At 36.4% G+C, this 9,465-nt stretch overlaps 1 protein-coding gene across 5 annotated transcripts in view; it reads right to left on the bottom strand.

Annotated features, from left to right (window-relative positions):
• Positions 1–480: 480 nt before the first annotated feature.
• LOC140899533 (uncharacterized) overlaps positions 481–9,465 on the bottom strand; it is a 54,243-nt gene continuing 45,258 nt past the window's right edge. For 2 of the 5 annotated variants that reach the window (XM_073315198.1, XM_073315199.1), the window contains 3 exons: positions 8,620–8,772; positions 6,223–6,423; positions 481–736 (listed from right to left, as the gene is read on the bottom strand). The gene's annotated coding sequence lies outside the window, so the exon portion shown is untranslated. The remainder of the gene's footprint in view (positions 737–6,222; positions 6,424–8,619; positions 8,773–9,465) is intronic. The other 3 variants (XM_073315201.1, XM_073315202.1, XM_073315200.1) reach the window with 2 other exon arrangements.

The raw sequence follows: 9,465 nt of genomic DNA, 5'->3' as shown, positions 1-9,465 counted from the left end.
CACATCCCTGTCAATTCTAGCTGGCAGCCAGCTGCGGGAACTTGAAAAGAGTTGTGCATCATAATAGATACGCAAGCAGGGCTGAGAATTTGCCCCTATATGGATGAATAATTAAGTATCATTAAGCCATTAAGGGGTTTGCAATGTGGCAAAGGAGTGAAGAGGTGGCCATTCTGTATTTGACACCTACAGAGTTGCAAATGACAGAAAACCAATGCATCATCCTGCAACTATTTCAGAAGGCACATGGAAGCTGAGCTGCAACAATGCTGTCCTGGGTAACTTAATTTTACTCAGATTTCCTAATGGATAAAACAATAAGGTACAAAGAGACTTTTTAATCAGCTGTTGTTGCTGATAGTGTAATAGCTGTTGAAAATGAACTTTCACATTTATAATCAGGAAAACAACAAAAGTACATTTTGAATCAGCACTAAATGGAACAACTTTAATATAAAGATACATACAATTTATGCCCTATACATGCAGGAAGAAATGCTTTTTGTACAAAAGATTCTTAATTCTATTATTTATGTTTTTTAAAAAAAATCAGTAAGTTATAAAATGGAGGCAAAATACACATCATGTATACTTAGTTTTAGGTAGAGCTTGAAAATATGTTTGATCCAGTTTAAGAATTTGATCATTTTGATACCTAATATTCTTCACCTTTGAGGGGAAAGCTCAAGAAGATAGTTCATAGATGACCATAACCTGCATTCAAGAGGACTGTTTCCTGTAATGAAATAAAACATTGGTTGACCTAGATGGACAGACTTGAATATGTTGTAGATAAGAGGTTTGAGACATTTCCTTTTAATTTTTTTCCCTTAAAAGTATTCTATATAAAAATATTGGATGAAAGAAACATTACTTGAGGACACCACTCCTTCCTAATATTACTTAGGGATATACAGAAATGGAGGTTGATTGGCTACAGCAAAGAGAGTGTTCAGCTACTTTAATCACTTCAGTTCCATGCCCTCATGCCCACTTTGTTTAAGACTGACCCCTTATGGCAATTAAGTTGACAAAGAAAATAAGGGCATGTGAACACACTAGATTCTTGAAGACTTAAATTAATGCAAATAAACCTGAGTAACTCACTTACTCCATGGCAGCCTAACTATAGACTGTTGGTAACTGAATATTGTTCTACATTTACAAAATTATAAGGAGCTTTCTAGGCATTCTTACCAAATCTTTTTCATATTTGATTTGAAGATGGGAGAAAACATGGCACAATACGAACATGAAATTAAGAATTTCTATGCCAGAATAGACCTATAGACCATATAGTCTGATATTTCATCTCAAAATTGGCTACTGACAGACGCTTCAGAAAATTGCAAAATAATATGCTCCTAATTGTAAAATATCAAAGATTTATTAGAATTAATCTTCCTGCTTAGGCATCACATACAGAAGAAACTCTACTGAGAAAAGTAAAGCAATCTTTTCCTTATAACACTTGGTTCAATCAGAGTTTGAACCTGATTAATTGTATCAGCATATGCTTTTACAAAGAACAAAATATGTATGTGGAGAGAGAGAAATAGCGGGGTCCTCACAAGACCTGTACTGCAACCAATGCTGTTCAACATACTCATAAATTTTCTGGGAAAAGGGGTAAACAGTGAGGTGGCAAAATTTGCAGACGGTACAAAATTGCTTAGGATAGGATAGTTAAGTCCAAAGCAGATCTCACAAAACTGGGTGACTAGGCAACAAAATGGCTGATGAAATTCAATGCAGATAAATGCAAAGTAATGCACACTGGAAAACATAATCCCAATTATACATACAAAACTATGAGGTTTAAATTAGCTGTTATCACTCAAGAAAGAGATCTTGCAGTCATTGTGGATAGTGCTCTGAAAACATCTGCTCAATGTGCAGCAGCAGTCAAAAAAGCTAAGAGAATCCTAGGTACCATTAGGAAAGAGACAGATAAGACAAAAAATATCATAACACCACTATATAAATCAATGGTACGTCCACACCTTGAATACTGCGGGCAGTCCCGGTTGCCCAATCTCAAAAAAAGATACATTAGAATTTGAAAAAGTCAGAGAAGGGCAACAAAAATGGTAAGGGGTATGGAACAGCTTCAATATGAGGAGAGATTAAAGAGAGACTGGGAGTATCCATTTTAGAAAATAGATGACTAAAGGGGGATATGATAGAATCATAAATGGATTATTTATATAATATATACAATCATGAATGGTATGGAGCAAGTGAATAATGAAGTGTTATTTACGCCTTCATATAACACACAAACTGGGGCCATCCAATGAAATTAATACGCAGCAGGTTTAAAACAAACATACGGAAGTACTTCTTCACACAATGCACAGTCAACCTGTGGAACTGGTTGCCAGGGGATGTCGTAAAGGCCAAAAGTATAACTGGGTTCAAAAAAGAATTAGATAAGTTCATGGAGGATAGGTCCATCAATGGCTATTAGCCAGGAGGGACAGGGACATAACCCCATGCACTGGGTGTCCCTAAATCTCTGAAGGCTAGAAGCTGGCACTGGACAACAGGGGATGGATCACTTGATAAATTGCCTTGTGCTGTTCACTCCCTCCCAAGCATCTGGCACCAGCCACTGTCAGAAGACAGGATACTGGGTCAGTTGGACCATTGGTCAGACCCAATATGGCCATTCTTATGGATATTCTTAATGTAGAAAGTTTGTATTTGCAGGCACTGAATCAGTCAAAAGTATATTTCATCAGCTTTGTGAGATTTCATGGATATCCACGTTGTTATGGGCTAATATTTTTAAAATATTTATATGCAGACTATTTCTGATATATCTACTAACAAAAGAATAGGCATCATTATTTATTTTTTGTTATTGTCATGCTTAGAGACCCCAATCAGGATAATAGCTCCATTGTGTTAAGTGCTGTACAAATACAGCCCCACAGCTGAACAAATTTAAACAATCCATTTGTAAGCACAACAAAGATAACAGGATTATAAGGAATAGCCATCATGGATTTGTCAAGAACGAATCATGCCAAACCAACCTCATTTCCTTCTTTGACAAGGTTATTGGCCTAGTGGACTGGGAGAAAAGTAGACATGAAATACCTGGATTGTAGTAAGGCTTTTGACTCGTAAGCAAATTAGGGAAATGCAGTCTAGATGAATTTACTCTAAGGGAATACACAATTAGTTGAAAGACCGTAGTCAAAGAGTAGTTATCAACAGTTCCCTGTCAAACTGATAGGATGTATCTACTGGGGTCATTTCCGGGTCTCACACTACTCAATGTCTTCATTAAAGACTTGGATAAGGAGTGGAAATGATGCTTATCAAATCTGCAGATGACACCAAGATGGGAGGGGTTGCAAGCACTTTGGAGGATTGAAGTAGAATTCAAAATGACCTTGACAAATTGGAGAATTGCTCTGAAAAAAGCAAGATGAAATTCAGTAAAGATAAGTGAAAAGTACTTCATTTAGGAAGTAAAAAAAAAATTCAAACGCACCAATATACAATGGGGAATAACTGGCTATGTGGAAGTACTGCTGAAAAGGATCAGGGGTTATAATGGATCACAAATTGAATACAAGTCAAGAATTTGATACAACGGTGAAAAATGCTAATATCATTCTGTGGTGTATTAACAGGAGTGTCATATGTATGACAAGGGAGGTAACTGTCCCACTCTATTCTGCGCTGGTGAGACCTCAGCTGGAGTACTGTGTCCAATTCTGAGAGCCACACTTTAGGAAAGATGTGGACAAATTGGAGAGACTCCAGAATGGAGCAACACACATGATAAAAGGTTTAGAAAACCTTCTCTTTAAGGAAAGGTTTAAAAAACTGGGTATGTTTACTGTGGAGAAAAGAAGACTGAAGGGAGACCTGATAACTGTCTTCAAATATGTTAAGGGCTGTTATAAAGAGAAATGTGGTCAATTGTTCTCCATGTTCACTGAAAATAGTAGAAAAAGTAATGGGCTTAAACTGCAGCAAGGGAGGTTTAAGATAGCTATAAGGAAAAGCTTTCTTACTATAAGGGTACTTAAGCCTTGGAATAGGCTTCCAAAGGAGGTTGTGGAATCCCCATCGTAGGAGAATTTTAAGACCAGACTGGACAAACACGTGTCAGGGATGGTCTAGGTTTACTTGGTCCTGGCTCAGTGCAGGGGGCTGGACTCGATAACTTCTTGAGGGCCCTTCCAATATTACATTTCTATGATTCTATGAAGCATTTATATACCTGATGTTATTTTCTACAAGTCACGAAAAACAGAAATTGCAGTCAATTAACACTGCAAGGGAACTGCTTTAGAGACTAAAAAGTAATCAAGCTGAAGCCAAACAAAAACTTGAACTGGGTCTTTTCTGCCTCGCTGCAACAGTAGAGTGTTTATGACTCTCTGAAACCTAAGTGCCAAATGATTGAATTTAAAGGTCGGTTTATATGCAAAACATGTATTTATAAGCAACCTTACTGACCCAAGGACACCTCCAAAAATGCTGAGGGACAAAAGACTGGATGATCTATTTGAGACACTTTAAATGAGTAGCTTTCCTTTACCTTCATAACATCTTTTTCTCATTCTACTCAGTTATGTAAGTCCTAGATCTGAAAGTCAAAATCTGTAACTCTGTTAGCTTGCACTGATTCATGATACTGCAGATCTTCCTGCCACATTACAAGAATCAAAAGATCACCTTTAACTAATGCTTAGACATCTCTATGCCTTTTGGAACTTCCTAAATACCCCCTGCTTTTTGTATGTGTGTGGTAATAGTGAGCATTGTTTCAAAAGAGGAAATTTTATTTAGCCACCATGAGGACCTGGTAGCTGGTCACAATGCATTTAACATTACCAACTGGTAAAGCTATCAGTACTAGCAAAGCCAAACACAGACTGTGAGAGATGGAAACAAATCCAGTACAAATAGACCGTGTGCCAGGTTGAAAGCATACAGACCCATTTAGGGTGTACATTTTGGAAGAATAGTCTTAGTACACAAATATGAGTTTAAAATCAGATGGGAACCGCATTCCCTCAAAGTGTCTTTGTGGGCACAGGGATTTCACCTGGTCTCATGACTAGTGAAAACGTTGGAGGTCTGCTTGGAGACACCCAATTTGTGCCTAGTTTCCAGAGTGCTAGAATTTAGGAAGGAGGATTTTTTCTGAATGTTACAGAATAAGGTAGTACTAGGTACCTATGACATGGACTGACCAGGATGGGTTAATACTTCCTCTTTCAAAGAAGGAAAGAGCACTGATGCTTGCTCCAAGTGCAGGCATGAGAACATAAGAACGGCAATACTAGGTAAGACCAAAGGTCTATCTAGCCCAGTATCCTGTCTTCCAACAGTGGCCAATGCCAGGTGCCCCAGAGGGAATGAACAGAACAGGTCATCATCAAGTGATCCAAGTTATACCGATATAAGTTTGTAGTGCAAACCAGGGATCAGAAACAGCACCAGTAGCCATAGCTGTGACCCAACCTACTAAGAGGATAAATAAATCAGGAAGCTATTTTTAAATTATATTCAACATTCAGTAAATTTGTAACACTTATTGAGAGAGAACTCAAAGTGTTTTAAACAACAGCAAACTATGCGTATCACAAACAAATTCTTGTTACTACAGCAGGGCTGGACCAGCTGTGGTGAGTTAAATAATTCCCCCAGCACACTAAAAGAGAGCTATGCTTTGGGAAGTTGGGGCTAGCTAATATTAACAGTCAGGCATTCCCTGTAATGAAAATATAACAACACAGAAAAAGGCTTGTTTTATCTACACATTTTGGTAAAAAGCCATCTCTTTTTAGTTAGATTTTATTTGGAACCAGCCTGAGGAAAGCCTTCTTAATTATTAAGTTTAAAACACAGGTTGTGGGAAGTTTTTGTTTGACTTGACAGGGTTCTGAAAAGTCCAAATACATCAATCACCTTTCATACTTGTCTGTGGCTTATTTGACAAAGAGCCACAACAATTTTGTCTGACACGGTTTAAAAACAACGAAAATATTCCCTGTAGACATGATTTTTTTCAAAAGTTTAAGGGAAACAAACTGATTTATTTAAGTATGCACCAGAGGTGCTTAGAGTGGTTCGGGAGATTTTATAAATTTTATAAATAGAAATAAATAACTAGAGGTTACATGTTATTTTATAGCAAAAACTTAATATAATGTTAAATATATTATACTTTTTTAGAATGTTCACGCTTACCACAAGACTGTAAAAAGTGCTTCCCATTGCTCCTTTGTAAAAATACTCTTGTTGATAATATTCAGAGCTATGTCGTCCCAATTTTCTTATTTTTTTATCCATACAGTGCAGAACTAGCTGTGAAAGCTCTTGGCCTCTCTTGTTTGCTTGAGTGTCCACAAATTTCTTTGTGTTGGCAACAGTTAGAAGGTTGTTTAGAACCTTAATTTTGAAGAGGTACAATTTTAAATATTTGATATAAAGCATGAGATCAAAGCTATTAAAACATGAACTAGATTAATACTTTCAGAACTAATTATCTTTTCCCCCCTGAAAAATTATTTGGGACAAAGGGACACTGACAATGTTTTTTGTTTGTTTGCCGAGGGGGGGGGCAAGGTGTCAATTTTAAAGAAAAATCAGTATCTTACAAAGAATGCTTTAACTAGTATGAACTTGAAAATATTAAATTCCTTTTTTGCACTTCTATTAATGTTTTTACAAGAATTATTTCAGTGGGGAAGAAACTCATTGTTTCTTCTACACAGTCAGTAAAGCTGTTAATGCACAAAATAATCAAACTAAACAGTTTCAATATTCAGTTAGACTAGAGATTACTTGTAATATAGAAAATACATAATTTTCAGATAAAGTAATTTTCAAATTGATTGTATCGCTTTAATTTTATAAATGTAACATCAAAAAAGTGTCTGTTTTACCATAACTTTATCAGAAGGATTAAGCAAGCATCACTGTGTTTATGTCTAAAATGTAAATTTGCATTTCTGAAATAGAATGCCTCAATCCCAGCTTGACTTTCACATACTAAGTACCTGCAATTTAGGCATTGTACTTGCATGACACACGTATACCCTGGGCAAGCACACAACTTGGAGAGGTTTCTGGTGGAGATGGAAAAACTTCTCTATATAAGAAAGTGGCACTAGTTTAAGTAAAGATGTGATTATTACGCTGATTTAGTAAAACCACTATAAAAATCTGTTTGAATATTCTTATTTTGGTTTAAACCAGGTCTTATTTTGGTTTAGGTTACGCTGATTTAAGAACAAACAAAACAGGATACACTTAAACCAAAAGAAGTTTCAGTGCATAGGCTTGCACCAGTTAAAAAGCATTTTAAATTAAACTGGTGCAACTTTCTTACATAGCTAAGACCATACACCACAGCAGATGTGTAATATTGCTTCTTCCAATCCCCATGTTCAACGACTGAAAATGGTTCACAACAAAAAGGTGAGAAAATTAAAAAACAGTTAACAACAAACAAATAGCTGAGGTACGTAATATACATTCTCTGATGCATCTTATTGTTAAACCTGCTTGACAATCTTGTCTTTGCTATGTATTACTATTATTACTATATATTACTGTATAAGCATATACAGTAATACTTAGTGTATTTATGTCTTACTATTGTCTATTGTTTGCTACAGAGTGCTAACCTCCTGCGCAGAACATAAAGGAAGACAGTCTTAAATGTTGGTTGACATAGTTTTTCTCTGGTGAATTAGCACTGATAAACTCCAGGGGAAAAGTGAGTTTTAAGGAGGGTTTTAAATCAGAATGGGAGGTAGGCTTGTTGGTTGGTGTACAAGGTTAAGGAGTGAGTTACAGATGTAAGGGACAGAATGAAAGAAATCATGTAGAGTGAGAGGAAGAGTAGGAAGAAAGACATTTCCTTTATGTTTCATGTAAAAGATTAAAGAAAGGCAATTAGGCAATTCAAAGACGGGATGGACATGGTGAGAGAAAGATGATTTTGGCAATACCATTTTGGATAGATTACAGAGGAATGAGACGAGACCTGAGAGGAGGTAACAGTAGTCAAGGTGAAAATTGGTCAAAGTGTGGACTACGGTTTCAGCAGTAGGAAAGGGGGGCAAGGATGAAATTTAGAAAATGTTGCAGATGAAGAACCAAAAAAGCTGGCAATAGCTCAGATGTAAAGAATCAAAGGTAACACTGAAGCAGTGATCCTGGGTGAAAGGGAGGCTAGTGACTCAACCATTATTCTGCTGGGGAAAAGGGGATTTCGGTTTTTGCCATAATTAACTTTAGTGTGTGGCAGGATAACTAGAATGAGATGCCAAAAAAGTATGGACATATAAGACTGAATAGAGAGGGAGTGGATGAGGATAGAAAGGTAGATTTGGTGTCATCAAGTGGAGAGATAATGAACAAAGACAAAAGAGAGAGGATGTGGTACCCAAGTGATGAACTGTGAAGGGAAAAAAGGAAGTGACTGAAGTGGACCATAAAGAGGTCTACGGAGAACAGAAGGAAGGAAATTAAGAGAAGCTTCCAAAAAAGATGTTGAAGGAGTACTTAGAGAGGTAGGAGAACCAGTATAATGTATGAGTGATTGAATTAATTTCCATCATATAAACTTTAACTTACAGGTAGCTCATAATGCTCCTCTTCAAAGTAATGACCATCCCAAAACTCAAGAGTAACACTGCCAAAAGTTGGCAAAAGTTTTAATGTTTTTTAATTTATACCTTCAGCCATAACATCCTTCATTGGCTGAGAGATTACAGACTGGAGAAATTCCTGCAAAATTCACAGAAAAAGTCAGATTCCTCCAAGAAAAAAAGATTAAACATGAACTGCCTATTTTTCACTCCCATAAACTGTCCATCATTTATCTTCACACTTCAAGCTTCTGTACTTGAAGTTAGATGTAAGATTTTGCAAAGCATAATGTCATCCTCTGCCTATTTTATCTATTAGCATTCTTGGATAATGAGCATATTTTCTCTTTAGTAATCTCTTTGAATTGTTTTCGGACTATATTTATTTGTTTACGCAACACCAAAATACCCAGTACCTACCATGTTTCTTAATTTTATAGCTTACAAAAAGGACCCTAATGCCACAACATTTTGATGCTATAGCATATACAGGAACCTAAACTAACTTCTTCTGCAATTCTGTGGGTATAGCGATTTACACGTTTGCATCAATAGTAGCGAGAAAGAAAACACTGCATCAAATTTTGAAATCAGCAGATTTTATTTAACACCACAGATATAAATCCAGGGCAATAAAAAAGTGTACTAGAGCAGTATCTCATAAATATAATGATGCTTTGCAGATGTTTGCTATTTAATCCAGTGGAATGAATGTATAGTTCCATCTGGACAAATTATATCAGACCCCATCATACCAGAGGCAGTGAGAGAGGGTTCAATCTCAAAAGGCAAATTTCTTGATACTGGACTGATAACATCTTTCAAAATTTTG

Source organism: Lepidochelys kempii, chromosome 17 (assembly GCF_965140285.1).
Source record: "Lepidochelys kempii isolate rLepKem1 chromosome 17, rLepKem1.hap1, whole genome shotgun sequence".
In the NCBI taxonomy this organism is placed as follows: domain Eukaryota; kingdom Metazoa; phylum Chordata; order Testudines; family Cheloniidae; genus Lepidochelys; species Lepidochelys kempii.
The sequence above is the reverse complement of the archived record's forward strand: the minus strand, read 5'-3'. Positions and strand labels throughout refer to the sequence as shown.